We start from the raw sequence: 19,376 nt of genomic DNA, 5'->3' as shown, positions 1-19,376 counted from the left end.
ATTGTCTAGATTACTGTAGCTCTATAGTAAGTCTCGAAGTTGGTGTCAGTCCTCCAACTTTGTTTTTCTCTTCAATATTGTGTTAACTATTAGTTTTTTTTTTTCTTTTTTGCTTTTCCATGTAAACTTTAGAATCAGTTTGTCTATACCAATAGTGTAACTTATTGGGATTTCGACTGGAATTGCATTGAAGCTATAGATCGAGTTGGGAAGAACCAACATCTTGACAGTATTGAGTCTCCCTATCCGTGGACATGGAATATCTCTCCGTTTATTTAGATTTTTGTTGATTTCTTTCATCAGAGTTTGGGAGTTTCTTCATATAGATCTTGTATATACTTTGTTAGGTTTATACCTAAGTATTTCTCATTTTTTTGGTGCTAGTGTAAATGGAATTATGTTTTTAATTTCAAATTCTGGTTGTTCATTGTTAGTATGTAAGTAAGTGATTGACTTTTGTAAATTAACCCTGTATTCTGCCTTCCTTTCGATTGGTATTTTTAAAATTTCTTTACTTCCTTGCTGTCTTATTAGCTATAACTCTTTGTTTAGTTATTTTTGTAGTTGCTTTAGGATTGATAGTGTACATCTTTAATTGACATTAAGCCATTTCGCATATAGTATAAGAACCTTAGAGTAGCCTTACATTAATTGTCGTACATTTTACTTACATATAAGTTATATATCTTATAGCTTTGTTTTAGCAGTCAATTATCTTTAAGATATATTTAAATAGTAAGAAAAATATCTTATATATTTACCCAGTAGTTATAATTTTCAGTATTCTTCATTCCTTTCTATAGATCCATATTTCCATCCAGTGTTATTTTCCTTCTGCCTGAAGGACTTTATCATTTCTTATAATGTAGGTCATCTGGTAATGAATTATTTTAGCTTTTGTATTTCTGAAGAGGTCTTTATTTTACCTTTGTTTTCGAAAGACAGTTTTTCTGGGAATAGAATTCTAGGTTAACAGTTTTTTCTTTCAGTTTTATAAAGTCGTTGCTCCACTGCATTTTTATTTTCATTGTTTCCACATAGAAACTACACTCGTTCTTATCTTTGTTTCCCTGTACCTGTTGTATCTTTTTCTCACGTTTCTTTTGAGCTTTTCTCTTCTTATTGGTTTTGAGCAATATAATTATGATGTACCTTTGTGTAATTTTCTTTATGTTTTTTATGCTTAGGGTTCGTTGAGCTTTTTGATATGTGGGTTTATAGTCATTAAATTTGGGAAAACCTTGACCATTATGTTTTTAAATATTTTCTTCTTTCCTCTTTACCTGCTCTTCTGTGGAGACTTCTGTTCCATGTATATTAAGCCGTACAAAGTTGTTCCATGGCCCACTGATGCTCTTTTCATTTTCGTTGTTTTTTTTTTTCTCTCTGTGTTTCATTCTGGATAGTTTATATTGTTATGTCTTCAAGTTCACTAATTGTTATTATCTATTTCAATTGCTACTAGTTTCTGTTGTGATGTCTTCAAGTTCTCCAATATAAAATTATCTATTTCAATTGCTACTAGTTTCTGTTGTGATGTCTTCAAGTTCTCCAATATAAAATCTATCATTAACCTTATCCAGTGTATTTGTTATCTCATACATTGTGGCTTTTATCTCTAGAAGTTTGATTTGGGTCTTTTTAGTATCTCTACTTAATTTTTCAGATATATAGAATATGGTTATAATACCTATTTTAATGTTCTCATCTGCTCATTCTAGCATCTGTGTCAGTGCTGAGCCCATTTCAATGGTTGGTTTTTCTCCTCGTTATAAGTCTTACTTTCCCTCTTCTTTTCATGTCTGGTTGTCTCTGGACACCAGAGACTGTGAGTTTTACCTTCTTGGGTGCAGTGCATTTTTATATTTCTGTAAATTTTCAACTTTGTTTTGGGGTGCAGTTAAATTAGTTGGATCTTGCTTTTAAGATTCGTTGTGGCAAGACCAGAACCATTTAGTTTAAAGATAATTATTCTCCACTATCAGTATAATACCTTTCTGAGTATTTTTTCCAGCGCTCCATGAATTATGAAGTTTCCCAGGCTGGTTGGTGAGTATAGGCAGTATTCCTGGCCCTGTGTGAGTGCTAGGCATGCTTCTCTTTACTCCTCTCGGATCATTCTTTCTCCAGCCTCAAGTAGTTTCCTCACATGCATACGCTAATCATTGCTCTGCTGAATATTTGAGGGATACTCTCCGTGGATCCCTCTTGTGATCATAGCCACCTGTTTTTCCTGGATCCCAAGCTGCATCTCCTCAAATCAGGAAGTTCGCTGGACTCCACCTGGCTTCCCTCTCCCTCGGCCATAGTTTTGCATTAAGCTGGGTCAATAATAGAACTCTCCTAGTTTGTTTCCAATATTTAAGGGATCACTGTCATTCACTGCCTGATGTCCAGTATCTTGAAAAGACAAAGCTGTTTCATGTTTTATCTTAGAAAATTTGGAGAGGTGAGGGGGGTTGTTTTAGGTGGTAGGGTAAATCTGTTTCCTGTTACTCCATCTTGGTCAGAAGCAAAGAGCTTCTTTTAAGTTGTCAGTGGCGGTTATAGAAATGACCGATAGCAAAACAGGGAATCTCTAATTGAAATAGATGTGAAGTTTCATCATAAATTGAGAGTGTAGAAAGAGAATTAATCCCAGAATTACCATTATCTATTCTTTCTCCTACTTACATCTTTCACAAACATTCGCATAACAAAATTCCTGTACGTATTGTTGAAAACATCAATGGGTAGCTTATTGAATTTTGGGGGAAAAGACATAAAGAAGCCACTAGAATTATAAGTTTCATAGAACACATAATGTGAAAAGGAAATGATGCAAAGGGAACTGAGTTGCTGTTATTTTAATTTCTTTATCTCAGTAAATAGCTATGAGGTTTTTACTTGTTTTGCTTTGTTATTTGGGCTTCACTGGGAAGCCAAGTGATTTTTGGCAAGAGAGAAGCAAGAAAAAAATATCAAAAAGCTAGAGAAATATATGTTATTTCCTTCCTGTTCTTACAGCTCCTAAAAATGTCAGCCAAGTCAATAAATGCTTGCAAAAATCCAACTAGAATGTGATAAGATAGTTGCTGCAACTACTTTCTCCTTTTATAGATAGTTTGAAAAGTAAGAAAGTTCATGGATAAACAACATGATTAGACTGTAATTGTTAATTTAGGGTGCAGTTTGCAAGTGCAAGTTTCTTACTGACTAGGCCTTCAGAACAGAAAGAGACCATTTTAAGTCTAACTAACACACAAAGATTTGCAGTTCATCTATCCAGTTTTATGTGGCTAATTAGCACTTAGAATTTCTTCAATAGGGGCTAGTAGTGAAGTAAAAACTAGATAATATCTTGTAAGATCTTTTTCTGCCCTGTCTCATACTTCTTAAAAGAGGGGCTTGGATTGTTGAATTAGAATGGAACAATTAAACCGACTTTAAAATGAAGCCCTGATATGTTAGCTGCTTGCCTGCTCTGTTGGGGCAGCTCCAGTTCCAGGGAGAGAGAATGCTTTTTTGTTTATTTGTTTGTTTCCAGACAATTTCCTGCGTCATCAAATTTTTTGTGAGCCAGGCTTTTGAGGTTGGTGATGTTGACAGAGCCCTTGGAGAATGGAAGTAGTTCATAGCCACAGAGAAAGGCTATTGTATTTCAAGTTTTTAAATTCCAGAATATTTTTCTATTACATTTTTATTCTTAGGTTTTTTTTGTTTTTTTGTTTTTTTGTTTTTAATGCCTCTTTGAGGGGGAAGACTTGTCTCTCCTTTTTCTAGTTACATTTGATGGACCCCTTTTTTACGTTGAGAAAACATTTTAGAAAACTATTTCTCTTGGCATTTATGAAACTCACAACAGCATATCTTGCTCTGCTTGGGTCTTAGTTTGGCAGGTTTTGCATGTAGTATACCTCAAAGGCTTAGGGTATTTTTTATTATAAGTTCTATGTTAATTCATATTTAATTTCACTGTAATGGGGTCATCGCAATACTGAGTGACATTTATTCATGAAGTATTTGGGAAAATATAAAATACGTTTGAATTATGATTTCTATTTATACAAATTTCCTTTTATCAATAATGCACCCAAGGCTATTCTTAACAATTGGAAAACAGAAACTTTGATACATTTTTTTCCTGGTAAGATTTTTGAACTATTTTACATAAAGGTATAAATTTTTATTTAGAATCAAGTCCTCGGTCTTGTTCCATGGCATCTCTGATCCAAAGAAGTTAATGAAGGTGGTAGTTACTGGAGGTGGTGGTGTTGGGAAGATGGGGATCAAAGAGGAGGGGTTAGGCATGCAAATATTTATCCAGCATCTATTATATGCCAGGTGGGATTTGGAACAAAACTAGAACATCTTATTTTTTTTCAACCTATTCTTATAAAAGAGTGTTATTAAAAGTTCATTTTATATGAATGCTTCTTTTTCTCTTAAATCTGCTTCAGATTTAAACTTTTTCTGTAAGCCAGTCAATAGAGATGATTAATATTTTTAAGCATGTTGTATGAAAGGAGTGGCATTATGAAAAACAGGGACACTGTATAGATGTAATAGCATAAAATGTATGGAATTATGTAAGTAGTCTAAGAATTTTAGAACTAAAAATAATTTGAGAAATCACTCAGACAATGTATTTCATCAGAGAGATGAGAAACCTGCTGTCCTCAAGGATACTAGCCTTGCCCAACAGAGCTAGTTAGTGCACATATAAGGTGAGAACCTAGGTTGCTTAACTACCAGTTCACTATTATTTTTACTATTTTTATTTTATTTGGTATTGGGTGGGTCATGGCCTCTAATATTATTTTCAAAGTTGGAGAGGAAAATTGGAGAAGAATCCCCTTCTTACATAAACATTTAAAGTATTCATTTGAATGTTTAGATAGTTGTGATCTCTGCTATTATGATTCTGGAAAACATTGTTCAGGATGCAGCTGGTTTATTCTTGAGATCATAGAGAAAGAGGCTTTGCCCGATTTATCCCATGAAATGAATAACGGGTAACATTTAGGGAAACTGAGCTCATGGCAGACTATCGTCACCATACCCTTCCCTTAGCATTTTTTCCCTTCCCCAATCCCAGCCCAACCTGCCTTGCTGAAATGCAGTGAACAGGAACCATGGTATGAATTGGAAGGAAAATGTCTTAAATATACGAAGTTATAATGACTTGGTAAGTACTATAAAAATACTCTGTAACTGAGTTGAAAGTTGCATCATCTATGCCTGTGGCACTATGGACTGGGCCCAAATAGTATAATTCTCCAGTGTAACACTGAAGTCATTTTTCATCTGCCAAGTAAATATTTTAGATTTCATATCTATGAAACGGCAAGCTATAATTGTTCAATTCCAGTGAACCATAGGTGCATTTAATTTCCTTCCTTTATTTCTTGCTGTCTTCTTTAGGTAGACTGAACCAACTAAAGATTGTGTTTTTGTGTGAATCTATAAGCTGGGCTTTAAAGTTGGTCACTGTATTTGAGCACTAGTCTTTTAAATATACAAACTCCTTAATAGGGTATAAGTCCATTGCATTTAGAGAAAACAATCATCTTCCTCCACATATGTTGTAATAACATTAGAAATGGCATATCTTAATGACAGAACATGAGGATCAGAAAATAGGGATTTATTTTTGTCTTGACTGTTGAATTCTCATTTGATTTGACTTGAATCATTTCCTTTTTCTTTAATTTCTGCATCTTCTGAAAGTGAATAATAATACTTTCATTCACCACACAGAGGTGCTGGGAGAATGAAAGATAAATTTTCCCAAAGAACTTAGAGCTGCTTCAAAGAAAGACTTATGTAAACAAAAGTGGATTCCATTTTCTATCTTGTTTTTTCTTAGGTTTAAAAACCATAGTAAGTGTTAGCAGGGGCTCAAAAGGTTTAGTTATTTTTCATAACTTGATTATAGGTAAGGAGGTGAGCGTAATTGCCTGCATTTTACAAAAAGAAAACTAAAGCCCCAAAATATTTGTCCATTTGGGGGCCTAAAATGAATAGCCCTTTATGAAAATTGGGAAATTAGTGGAACTATAGTTGCAGTAATATTGGCCATGAGTTGATAATTATTATTGAAGCTATTAATGGGTGTATGGGGGATCATTATACTATCCTGCATACCTTGTCTGTGTTTGAAATTTTGCATAATAAAAAGTTAAAAAATAATATTAATTAAAAAATAGCCCATGTTTTCATTTACAGAGTACTTTTAAAAAGCTGTTGAGTCTATCTCTCAGGCATGGAGAAGTCTTTATTTCTTAGGGTTCAGCAAAAATTTGAAAAAAGTTATATGCATAGACCTGAGCACAGACATTTTTTATTTTCATATTCAGTTTTTATATTTGCAGTGCTTTCTAAGAAGTGCATGCTCTTTTTAGCACTTTTAAATTAACATGCTATTTTTTAAGATATTATTTTTTTAAAAAAAACTCCTGTTCCAGATGCTTTTCACCTTCTCTTTGTCATTGTCCATTTTATATTTTCATTTTCCTATTTCTGGAAATTGTTGGAAATTATAAGCAGTCACTTATTAACCTGATTGTTTCATGCTTCAGTGGACTTGTCAGTGGGTGGCATGTGAATTATTTCAGCTTTTAGAGGACACAGATCAACCATGTTACTCTATACCCACAACAGGAAGCTGCCAACCTCCCCATTATAGGATCTTATAATCGAATGGCATTTGGAACATGTGAGAACACTCATTTTAAACAACAAAAAATTCACCCTCAACCTAGGTTATTATCACTAATAGACTTGAATGGATAAAGCTTGTCATTTCATAAGCTCCTAGATAACACAAATGCTGAACTGGAAATATATTCGGTATTCATTTGTTTTTAGGCATCAAAGGAAATCAAATTTAGAATGTAATCATAGTAATAGTCATCTGGTATAGCCCTTTCAGTTTGTGTATGAAAAACTAAAGATTAGAAAGGCCAAATAATTTGCTCAGTTATATACCTTAGTACTGGCAGAGCTGGAACTTGAATTTAAGTTTCTTAGTTTCCAATTCAGAGTTCTTAACTAGGTTGTCTCTCAAGTGCATTTAGGTGCTCAATGTTGTTTATAAACACTAAGTATATCTCTGCTTCTTACAGCTTAGAAATTGTACTCTATTTTACAATGCCATGCTGAGCTATATTGGAGCCTGAGACAAAATGAAAAGTCGGGGATACTGATCCTGTTTTTTAAAATTCTGATATTTTCTTCATCTTGGACTTTTGGCATTTTTGATATTTAAAAATATTACGCTAAAGTTATTTATCTTGATCACTGGGTTTCTGGCAACCTCTAAAATTTTGCATCTGAGGTAGGTGCCTCATTCGACTCACCCTAGTCCTAACTCTGCTATTTTGATTTAATCCACTAAGTATAAATCCCTTCTTTCAGCCTTCTGGCAATAAGATAAAATCAAGCTATGGAACCTTTCTACTCAAAGCAAACCCTTCCTGTTGGCCACCTGAAAATGATGGTAACAAAGAAAACAAACCAGGATTTGCATGTGCTATTCATTGACTTGATTGTAGGAAACTTAAAGCACAGTAATTATTGGCTCCATGAATCTAAACTCTTTTAGAATGTCTACCAGTTTATTGAAAGGAGCTCAAAGCTAAGTCATGGGTCTGATCCTTCACTGTGTTGTGTTTTAACCTCTTATATAATTGTGTGTGTGTGTGTGTGTGTGTGTGTTTATTTCTACATATTGGAAATCAAGGAGAGGAAGCTCTTTATATAAAATATATAAAATAATGTGTTCATTATTTTACTTGTTTTTTTCAACAACTGTTTGAGATACATAATTTATAGGATAGGACTCTTGGTTTTAAGTGATAAAACCCAACTCGCACTGACTTAAGTTAAAATAAAATGGAATTCATTAGCTGACATAACTGAAAAATCTAAGTGATAGATCTGACTTCAGATATTACTTACACATCTTTTCATCAGGGCTTGGTCTCTACATCTCCTGAATCTGTTTGCTGCTGGGTTAGCTTTTCCCACATAGAAGCTCCAGGCTTATACTCTACTAACTTAGCAACTTTAGCAAAAAGGGAATGAATCTTTCCTGATTGTACCAGCAAAAGCCTCTGAATTGAGTATAATTGGTCCAGCATGGATCACATGCTCATCCCTGAACCATTTATTTATTAAAGCCTGGGGGATGAAATTATTTCATTGGCTAAGTCAGGTTTGCATGCTCAACCCTGGAGCAGGGCCTAGACTGAGAGTGGAAGAGCTGTTTCTCCTAAAGGAAAACAGGACTTCTTGATCCCTTCCCCTCAAAAGGGATGATGGATGACAAAGACAAATGTCTACTAGGATGTTGTTTTTCCCATTTTACTGATGAGGAAGTTGAGGCTTAATAGGTTAGTTTTCACAAGGCTACATAGCTTATGAGTGATAGAGTCCTAATTTTTACCTAAATCTACCTAACTCTAAACCCCATCCTTTTTTCTCCACACTTTTTTTCTCTTAGAATACCAAGCTCCTTCTAAATGAAACTGTTATGGTTGCAATCCCTTTATAGCAATAGTTTTAAACTGGGGGTGATTTTGCCTTCTGAGAAAATTTGGCAATGTTTAGAGACAGTTATGTTTTTCAGAATAGTGTAGGGAGATTGGAGGGGTGCTACTGGATAGAAACCAGAGATACTGCTAAATATCTTACAGTGCACAAGGTAGCCCCTCACAACAAAGAATCACCGAGCCTAAAATGTCAGTAGTGTTAAGGTTAAGAAATCCTGCTTTGTAGGTTCCATTTCCAGGCTATTACTATTAACATAAATTTTGAAAGATCTATTATAGAGCAAAATGGAAAGAATTCAAACGTCTAGGTGCAATAAAGTAACCCCTCAGTTCAGGGAAACTTTGTTTTCATAGCAGCCAATTTTAGAATACTGAATTCTCTTGTTTAATGGGTAAATTGAAATAGCACATACGTTCCTTTTTTTCCCCAATTGTTTTATGTAGACTTTAGCTAACTTCCGAGGCATATATTTTTTTATTCCAAAGTCATAGTCATATAAATTATCCTCAAAATATAAATCTACAGATATTTTAAATCAAATATGTAAGTTTATCTTGGAAGCCTTTTAAACATTTCAAATAAAAGATTTAATACCAGGGGAAATAATTATTTTTAAAACTCTCAGCCAAAGCATTTACAAAAAAATTCTGATGAACACATAGCTTGTGGCTCCTAGTCAAGATGACAAAGTAAACTGTACTTGCCTTCTCTCACAACCACATCAAAATTACAACTAAACTACAGAACAACTATCATTGAGAGTTACCTGAAGTCTAGCTGAACAGAAGTCCTACAACTGGGGACATAAAGAAGAGGCCACTTTGAGACTAGTAGGAGGGGTGGAGATGCAGAACAGGTTGGTCCCACACCTTCGTGTGGAGATTGAGAATTGGGAGGGATATCCTGGCTGTGGAGGCTCCCCCAGAGGAGCGAGGGGTCCCGGCTCCACACTGGGCTCCCTAGCCCATATTTCCAGTGCCGGGAAGAGAAATCCACAAAACTGGCTGTGAAAACCACTGGAGATTGTGGGTGAGTGAGACAAGATGGATGGAGTCACAAATATTTCTCTTAAGTCTGCACATGGACTTACTCACTGACAGACTCACTTGCTCTGAGCTCCAGCTCTGGGGCAGCAGCTTGAAAGACACCAGGGACATATGGGGAAACAGTGAGTTGTCTGGCTTCAGGGCGAGGGCTGAAGGAGCAGCTTTCTCCCAGACAGAAGTGCTGGCAGAATCCATTGTTTCTGGAAGCCCTCCCCTTCCTGGTGTGGTGGCTGTCATATCTGAGTCTCCATCAACCTAGCTAACACCTGTTAGTTCACCCCACCCTAATGGTTCACTGAGACCCTGCCCACCCAGCTTGCTGTTCCACCCAAGCCACTTTCAGTGGCTTTTCCATACAAAAGGCCTATCTTGGCTCATGTAGCAGACTTTTCTAAAATCTCGAAGATTTGCAAAATCCAAACAAGCATCATCTGGCCTTCATGTGCCCATTCTTGCTGAGCATCCCCAAGCCTGAGCACTAGTGGCAGCCAGTCTCAGTTCGTGGTTTGGCCCCCCGGGGCACTTCCAAGTCCAGTGCAAGTGGCAGCCATCTGCGGATTGCTTGGTGACTCTTGCCAAGTGGCCAAGTGGTCCTGGCCAGAGCGCAGGCTGCAGCTAAACTTGGCCTGCAGCAGGGATCCTCCCAGGAGGCCCTGGGGCCGGCACACCCAGTAGCCAACTGGAACCAAGCTGGAGCATCACCTGAGACTGTATCCAAGGACGATGCACCCTTTGGGTAGACTGGGCAGGCACCAGAACCCTGCTAAAGCTGATCTTGTTTCATAGAGTTAGCCCCTCACTAGCCAGTCCTCACAATCAATCAGCCCAAGAGCTTGTCCCTCCACTGACGTGCAGACAGCAACCAAATTTCAACTACAACAGGAGGGCACACATAGTCCACACAAAGAACATACCTTGAGCACCTGGCTTAGGTGACCAGAGAAGTCTACACTACTGAGTCCCACAGGACACTTACTGTGTAAAGCCACTCTACTAAGACCAGGAGGCATAGCAGCCCTACCTAATACATAAAAACAAACACAAGGAGGCAGCTGAAATGAGGAGACAAAGAAACATGTCTCAAATGAAAGAACATAACAAAACTCCAGAAAAAGAACTAAACAAAATGGAGATGAGCAATTTATCTGATGCAGAATTTTCAAAACACTGGTTATAAGGATGCTCAGTGAACTCAGGGGAAAAGTAGGTGAACTCAGTGAGAACTTCAACAAAGAGATAGAAAACATAAAAGAGAACCAGTCAGAAATGAAGAGTACAATATCTGAAATGAATGCATTAGAGAGAATCAGCAGTCGATTAGATGAAGCAGAGGATTGAATCAGCGATTTAGGAGATAAGACACCCAATCAGAACAGCATCAAGTAAAAAGAAACCAAAAAAATGAGGATAATTTAAGGGGTCTCTGGGACAATATCAAGTGTACCGACATTCTCAGCATAGGAATACCAGAAAGAGAAGAAAAGAGAGAGAGAACAAAGGATCAAAAACTTGTTTGAAGAAATGACAGAAAACTTCTCTAACCTGTGAAGGAAAGAGACATACAAGCTCAGGAAGCACAGAGATTTGCAAGAAAAGATGAAACTAAAGAGGCCCACACTAACACATATAATTAAAATGCCAAAGGTTAAAGACAAAGAATTTTAAAAGCAGCAAGAGAAAAGCATCTAGTTACCTACAAGGGAGCTCCCATAAGACTGCCAGCTGATTTCTCAACAGAAACTTTGCATGCCAGAAGGTATTGGCATGAAATAGTCAAAGTGATGAAAAATTAAGGATCCACAACCAAGATTATCTACCCAGCAAAACTATCATTTAGAGTTGAAGTACAGACAAAGAGCTTTCCAGACAAGAAAAAGCTAAAGGAATTCATCAGCACCAAATCAGAATTACGAGAAATGTTAAAGGGATTTCTTTAAGGAGAAGATGGGGAAAAAAGATTTAAAATATGAGTAATAAAATGGCAATAATTACATATATATCGACAATTACTTCAAATGTAAAAGGATTAAATACTCCAATCAAAAGATAGGCTGGCTGAACAGATAAGAAAACAAGACTTTTACATATGCTGCCTACAAGAGGCTCACTTTACATAGAAAGACACACACAGATTGAAAGTAAAGGGATGAAAAAAAATATTTCATGAAAATGGAAACAAAAAAAACTAAAGTAGCAATGCTTATACCAGACAAAATAGATTTTAAAACAAAGGCTATAACAAGAGGCAAAGAAGGACCCAGTAATCTCATTTCCGAGTATTTATCCAAAGAAACCTAAAACACTACTTCAAAGGGACATGTGAATCCATATGTTCACTGCAGCGTTATTTACCATAACAAAGATGTGGAGGAACCTGGGTGTCCATCAATAGATGAATGGATAAAGAAGAGGTGGTACATATATACAATGGAATATTACTCAGCCATAAAAAAGATTGAAATCTTGCCATCTACAACAACATGAATGGACCTGGAGGGTATTGTGCTGAATGGAGTAAGACATAGAAAGACAAATGCCATATGATTTTACTTATATGTAGCATCTAAAGAACGAAATAAACAAACAAAACAAACTCATAGATACAGAGAACATTTTGATGGTTGCCAGATGAGAGCAGGGTTGGGGGCTGTGGCTGAAAAAAGAGAAAAGGTTAAGAAGTACAAATTGGTAGTTAGAAAATAGTCATGAGGTTGTAAAGTATAGCATAAGGAATATAGTCAATAATATTGTAATAACTATGTATGGTGTCAGACACTAGATTTATTGGGGTGATCACTTTTTAAGTTATATAAATGTCTAATCACTGTGTTGTACACCTGAAACTAATATATACTATTGTATGCCAACAGTAATTGAAAAAATATTTTTAAAATTCTGATGATAATAGGAGACTTAATGTACTAGAAAATATACAGAAATTTTCTTTCTATAAGCAAGTGCTTTGTGAAAGAATATGAAGGCAGAAAATCTGGAGTTTGACACTTTAGAGAAATCAGCCTTCTTGTTTAATGACATGAAAGTAGTTTGAACTGTCTATCTCCTTGAGACTGCTAGTGGTTTCTGAATTGTGCAAATCTGAATAACCCTAGGAAAGCTGTGCTTCTATAGTCAAATCACAGGTAGTATTCCAGTAAAATAATTGAATGATTAGAGGGACACTACAATTGGCATTCATATAAGAAGTCTTTCACAATCCAGTAAATCAAATTTATTATTGGAGTTGGAAGACTTGGGACTTAGCATTTCTTAATTTTGCCGATTTACATGAATAATTTTTCCGTATTATGTTCCAGATGCCTCATTGACTCTGTGCATGCATGGAATTACAAATCCATTCTTCGTTCTGGTTCCTTTCAACCTCATCAGACCCAACCTAAATCAATATTTTCTCTGATTTCAACCAAATAATTTCTGCTCGCCTTGGTATCTCACATGAAAGAACTTCCTTCTCCATCTCTCTTAATCACCTGAGTTTCCTCCAAGTCATCCCTGTTATCCCTACTGGCTTGACTTCTCATCTTCACCTGACCTTACTACCTAATCCAAGAAATACTCATTGCTTTTTCTATTTCTTCTGTTATCCTTTGGGCTTTCTTTTCTCCCCTATGTGCTATTTCTGCCTTGCCTGTTACTCTTACCTCCTCTGTTTCCCAAGCCTTATATACTGATTGCATATCCTTAGACTTCTCTGTTTCTTAGTTCATGTCCTCATTTGCTAACATGTCTGATGTCTACCCACCTAGCATATTTTAATAAGATATTGTGTACAGGTGGGCCATCTAGTCACTGTTAGTAGATCCAAATTGCTGTTTCCTTGGAAATAAGGCAGCTGTTGATCTTTAAATCACCCAAGGGCTTAGTCACTAGAATACAAGTTCCTTTGTCATGTTAGGAGGAGCAATAATATTTGATAAATGGTGCTGGGTAAAATTATAATTTATAATTAATATATTTCTATTTCCCTTGAGAAGACATGTTCTTGAAGATTTGGAATTTCTTATCTCTCTATTTATAAGCATTTTCCTGGTGCTGTCAGAAGTTTACTCCTCCCACAGTTTTGTGATGTAGGCTGGCATTCCCAGTTTTATAGAGCAGACACATGAGAGGCCCTTTACTAAACAAGTCATCTGACTTGTTTAGAATTTCACAGCAAGCTAATTGCAGAGCCCTTGTTCCTGTCTCTTAGATCCCGTGACATAAATATAACATGATTTATTTTGCATTGCTTATTTATATGAGTGCCTTAGAACATTTTCTTTCCTTTAATAAAATCGTTAAAAACTATTACCAGGTAAATTGTTAGGATAGAAAAGAAATGAACCTGAATTTGATTACTGCCTTTTCAACTGGCTTGTAATGGGGGGTGTTGGTTCCTAGGCTCTCCTTTGACCTGTGAAAACTATACTTATTTTACATTGGTGATGTTCCTTGAAGTCTTTTGAGGGGGAAAAATAATGCAAAATGTTATTTATTAACTTAAAATGACCCTGTTTGTTTGCAAAGCTCCCAGTGCTTGCTGGGGCAGGTGATCCCTATTGGTGAGCTTTGTGGAGGGTGGTGGGAACCAACCACATCTTGGTCATTTCTTTTGGATTTCTAGAACTTTTTTTTGTTGAGTTGAAGTGGGAAAACAGTTTGTGGAACTGCTTTTGGTACTGCCATGGGTGTGTTTGGGAAGAAAGAGTGCATTCCGATGGTATGTTAGGGGGATATTAACTGTTCAGGAAAAATAAGCCTTACCAAACTTAATGGCTCCCACTAGCATTTTCAGTAACATGTACCAGATGTGGATAGTTAATTATTCTCAGATCTGATAAGTACCTGCCAGCCAAGGCTAATTTTATTTTCAGTAAACAGTGGCCAAAGGTCCTAGCTGTTCATTTGATAGGATAGGGCCTGTTTGCACTTATCTATTAATAAAAGCACAACACTCCTTTAGTTTTCCTTTCCCAGGGCCAGATAAAACATTTCAGACACTCAACGTATTTGTCTTAGTAAATCAGACAAAGTAAACAAATCTGGTAGATTAACTTGGTAAACAGAGTGGTTAAGTGTTACCTTTTGAGTTTAGCTCAATGCCATATAAATAGCATTAATCGCATGGTATTTTCAATAACCTTTATGGACCAATACAGAGGTTTTTGTTTCTTTCTTTCTTTCAACCACTAGGGATATAGTATATTTCTTAAGTACTTTCAGATGTCCTTCTGTAGGGAGATTTGAAAATCACTTTAAAATGAAATGTATTCTTTTGTCCCATTAGTAACACATTGGGAACTTTGCACTAGTTAGTGTGTAAACCTGGAAACTTCTGCGGTTCATCTCAGAAGGAGAATAAGACTACACAGTGGCATGCAAGCTTTGCCAGATAGAAATAATGACCATCTATGGTTATTGATTTGGATGAAGAAGTAAGCAAGGGTTTAGCTTTCATGGTGGAGAGAGTGGGTAGACAGGCGGAAATTCAGACTTTATTCATCGAGATATTTTCTCTTGGGCAGAGTCTGTTAAGGTCAGAAGTGCTATTTGTTTTGTTATGTAGATGCTTGTCTTGTGAGAACTGGCATGAAACAGACCAGTTATTTCACACTAGCCAACAAAGCACTATTATATCAAAATAACTTCCAGTCACACCAAGCCTGGACTAGATTTATACTGGTGTCCTGGTGGTGTAGGGCTCCAAGTTTCATGCCAGCTCTTTGTATCATCTTGTCTCCCTCATTAAACTTTCTTTTTAAATAATGACCGAAAACAACTTTCTTTACCAATATATATTATCTTTTGCACTGGCTTTATATTTGAGGTTGCAAGTACTTTATAAAAATTTTTTGAATTCGCATGCTATGTAATAGTCCATTTCATTTGATATTTGGTATGTAAAAGAGATAGCTGAAAGTCCATAGAGAAAATTCCCAACTTATACCTTCACCCTACCCCTCTAATAATCTCTGCATTAATAACTTATTCTATGAGAGAATGGCCTGGCACAGTGCCAAGAGTATAGTGCCAAGTACCCAGCTATAACATCCTAAAGGTGATTGATGATAATAATAGTATAGAGGAAAGAGTGAACACCAGGAATTTAGATATCTGTATTGTTTTGAGCTTCACTTTAATGACCTGCTGGGAGATCACAGATTCATTATTTCTACTCTTTATCTTTTAATTTCTCCAGCCCTACCATGAAGATAAAAGTCGTAGTCTATTTGCCTACCCGACAGGCATGTTGTTAAAACTAGTAAGAGAACATATAAAGTTCTTAAAGTCTGAAGGATAAAAGGTGCTATAACCAGTGGATAGAAAATATTATTATTTATACAGTTTAGAAGAGTAAGCCTTTGGAGTAAACTTTTTTAATATCAGTTTTACCAGTCTTGTATTTAACAGTCATTTGCCATATTAAATGGGTTTTCTCTCTTAATTAGACCCAGAGTATAATGAAATCCATGGCATGACTTTGAGAAGGGTTATTTTGTTACCCTTACCAACTCTTTCGTTAAATAATATATTTTTAGTTATAAAACAGGTCACATCTTCAAAATGTTTCCAGTTTTAAATGATCCGAGAGCACTTATCTGGGTGCATAGGCTAAGTAAAGTAGGAGCGAAGAGAGTATGAGAAAAGTGTTGCCGAACTCGTAATTTCCGTTAGTCCCAATCTGTTAAACATTCTCAGATCTATATTTCTACCCTAGATCTTTTTTTCTGAATTCTAGACTCATAAATCCAAGCTGGTAGACAGCTTTTCTACCTGAACAGCCTATAATAATTTCTAGCTCAACATGCACAAAACTTAGGTTAATATACTGTTCCTGAATTTCCTCTCTTTGTGAATGGAATCACCCATCTGTCAAGCCAGAAAACTCTCTCCCCTTAAAGTCTGTCAATTTGACTATCTTAATACTTTGTCCCTTTTCTCCCTACCCTCATTTCTACCTGAATTAGACTCTTGCTCTTCTGTCGCAGTCTTCCTGCCACCAGACTTATCCAATTCCAGTCTACTTTCATACCATTTCCACATTTACTTTCTCAAAATGCAAATCATAAAGTGTTACTTTCTCACTTGAAAAATTAACAGTGGCCTCTTCTGTCCTACAGGACAAGATTTTAACTCCTTATATTGATTATTGAGGTCTTAATGATTTTTACATTGTTTCTGGCTTTGAATCCTCTTGTGACCTGTACTCTAGCTGAACATCGAAAGTTTGTGGATTCCATATCTCCTTGCTAATGCCACTTTCTTTTCATGGTTTCATGGAAATGGCCTTAAAAAGTTCCCAGATTGAGATTTAGTAGGTAGGCTACGTCTTTACTTTATTGGTATGATCGAAGAGCCAACAAGAATGCTCCCATAATCCCTACACCTACCCACAGATTTCATATACAGTCTGAAATTCCACTGTGAAGACTCATTTGTTAGGGTTCTGATATTCCACCTGCATTCCCTACCTGCTTTAGAACTTTATAGTTACAAAGTCCTTCCATAAGCATTATCTTATTTAATTTTTAAAACAATTTTATGAGATAGATTTTGTCATATGTACTTTAGAGATGAAGAAATATAACTTCACAGCAAATCACTGATCTGCCTAAGGTCATTCCATTGTCTTGGTGGAGCTAGAGTTTGAGCCTAGGTCTACGAACTCTAGCATCCTCTTTTCCTTAGCCCTTGCCTTAGAAGGAGACACAAATCTATTAGCAGTTAAATACCTTAGTGTATGTTAGTCAGACAGATCACTTTTTCCATGCCAGCTCACCAGGAGCAGAATTCTGAAGAAATAAGAGTTTTGATTTCCATATTGGGAAGGAGAAGTAGTATAGAGAGAGGTGGAGGATAATTTTAGAGATTGAGGCAAACGCAGGGGAAGTTAGACTTGGTTAAATGTGATAGTGGGCCTAGGATGGACACTATCTCAATATAGATATACTAAATTTATATTTCTTAATTTACCACTTCTTTGCTAAACTACACTTTAATCTTAATAAAAAGTGCTTAGACATGTCTATCATCATTAAATTGATAATTGTCCAGATCTGATCAAAGTACAAGATGCTGAATATTGAAAATCATATCCTTACTATCCCCAGAAGTGTTCTTTAAAAATCTTTGTTCGATTGGGAAACACAAGGCATTTTTATAACAGGTAATACTGATGGGGTTATGATTTGTTCCTTGTCTTTCATGTCGGAGGCTTTCTTTCAAAAGTTGGTGATCTTTGGCCATTCATTCGCACTGAAGAGCAAGAGGTGTGTGCACGTGTGCGCGCACACACACAAACGCACCCATTTGTAGGTCTAGGCATGTGGGCAGTTTTATTGATTGGTGTCTTCATTAGAAAGTTTTTGGAATGGATCCCACCATTTCATGGGTGGATCTCCAGATGTCTGTATCTGTATATCTTTTCTCTACAGCTCATCTCTTTGTCCAGGGAGGAATCTTCCAATTTTCTTTTAGAGGGTTAAACAGCTGTTTGCCAGAGTTCGGGTAGCTGAAGGAAGGCAAGAGGCTAGAGGTGGGGATGTTATCTTTCCTAGAACGTAGACTTTTACTTAATCTTCCATTTCAGTTCAATGCAGTTCAGTTCAGTATGTCCTCCAGCCCCGCCCTCTGTCTTTGGGTCCAGAACCCCTTTGGATCCATTTTTCCAGGGAATAAACATCTGAATTATGTGTAAGATGTTACATTTAAACTAATAAAGTGTGATTTAAACACAAAGAAGTGAGGTAAACTTTCTGCAAAAGAAATAGTGCAGGCAAAGACATAAAGTTGAAGGAAAACACAGAGTGAATAGAAAATAGTCAATAATTTACCTAGAATGTAGCACATATGAAGAGCTGTATTAGAGGAAAAATAAAGGTAGGAGCAGAAACTGAAGCTTCATAGACCAAGAAGCTTAGACTTTCTTTTGGAGGTGTTAGCCAGCTTCTGAATACTCATTTATTAATTTATTAAGATTGTTTTTGAGTGCCTGGTAGATTACCAGGATGTTTAAAAATGAATTAGACAGGGCTGCTGCTCTGTGACTTTGACACAATTCACTGTTTTTCAGCTGACTTCTCAACATGGGAAAGACTCCATAAGATCATGTTGGAGCTCACAGTGCCTAAGGAGACTGTTATTCTGGGGAGTCTTGATGTCCTTTTTTTGTGATCTACACCTCTCTCATAGTGAAACTGTTCTGTTACAATGTGAGGGCTTGGAAATGTCTCCTATCATCTTGGCACTAGAAGTTATTAGTTATAGCACAAGTACCTCCCCTTGGGGTAGGCTGCATGGTCATGGAACCAGAGGCACTCAGATGAAAGGATGTTATTACTTTATAAATGAAATCTTATTAAATATATTAGAAGTGAACTAGGATTTTATGCCACCTAATTAGGACCAAAATATAAGACCAAACTTTTATATATTGCCTAGTATAGTGCTTAGTTCTTCAGAGGCCTTTTATGCTTTTGATGATAATGGTGGTGATAATTTAGAAGCAGTTTTTGCCCACATGTGTATATCACAGCAAGAGAGTTTTCTTCCTTAGCAGTCTAGGAAGAACATTATTTTTATAGAGCTGAGATACAAGTTCTCTCCTTCAGAGCCGTAAAAATATGGCATGATTACACAAGCACTCTGGAATTTAGATTAAACAGCATTCAATTTGAAAATCTAATCACATCATCTAAATATCATTAAGTTATAATAGGCTGATTGATAGGGACCAAAGCTGTTTTTGCCTGGTGCTGCATGCCTTTCACTCAGCCAGCCTTTTCCAACTAAGATGTT

The 19,376-nt window shown here is 36.3% G+C and overlaps 1 protein-coding gene across 8 annotated transcripts in view; it reads left to right on the top strand.

Annotated features, from left to right (window-relative positions):
* RAD51B (RAD51 paralog B) overlaps positions 1-19,376 on the top strand; it is a 490,110-nt gene that overhangs the window by 208,358 nt on the left and 262,376 nt on the right. The gene's annotated exons all lie outside the window — the stretch shown is intronic.

The sequence above is a fragment of the Pteropus vampyrus genome, unplaced genomic scaffold (assembly GCF_000151845.1).
Source record: "Pteropus vampyrus isolate Shadow unplaced genomic scaffold, Pvam_2.0 Scaffold15, whole genome shotgun sequence".
Taxonomy (NCBI): domain Eukaryota; kingdom Metazoa; phylum Chordata; class Mammalia; order Chiroptera; family Pteropodidae; genus Pteropus; species Pteropus vampyrus.
Note: the sequence above shows the minus strand (reverse complement) of the source record. Positions and strands in the feature narration are given on the sequence as shown.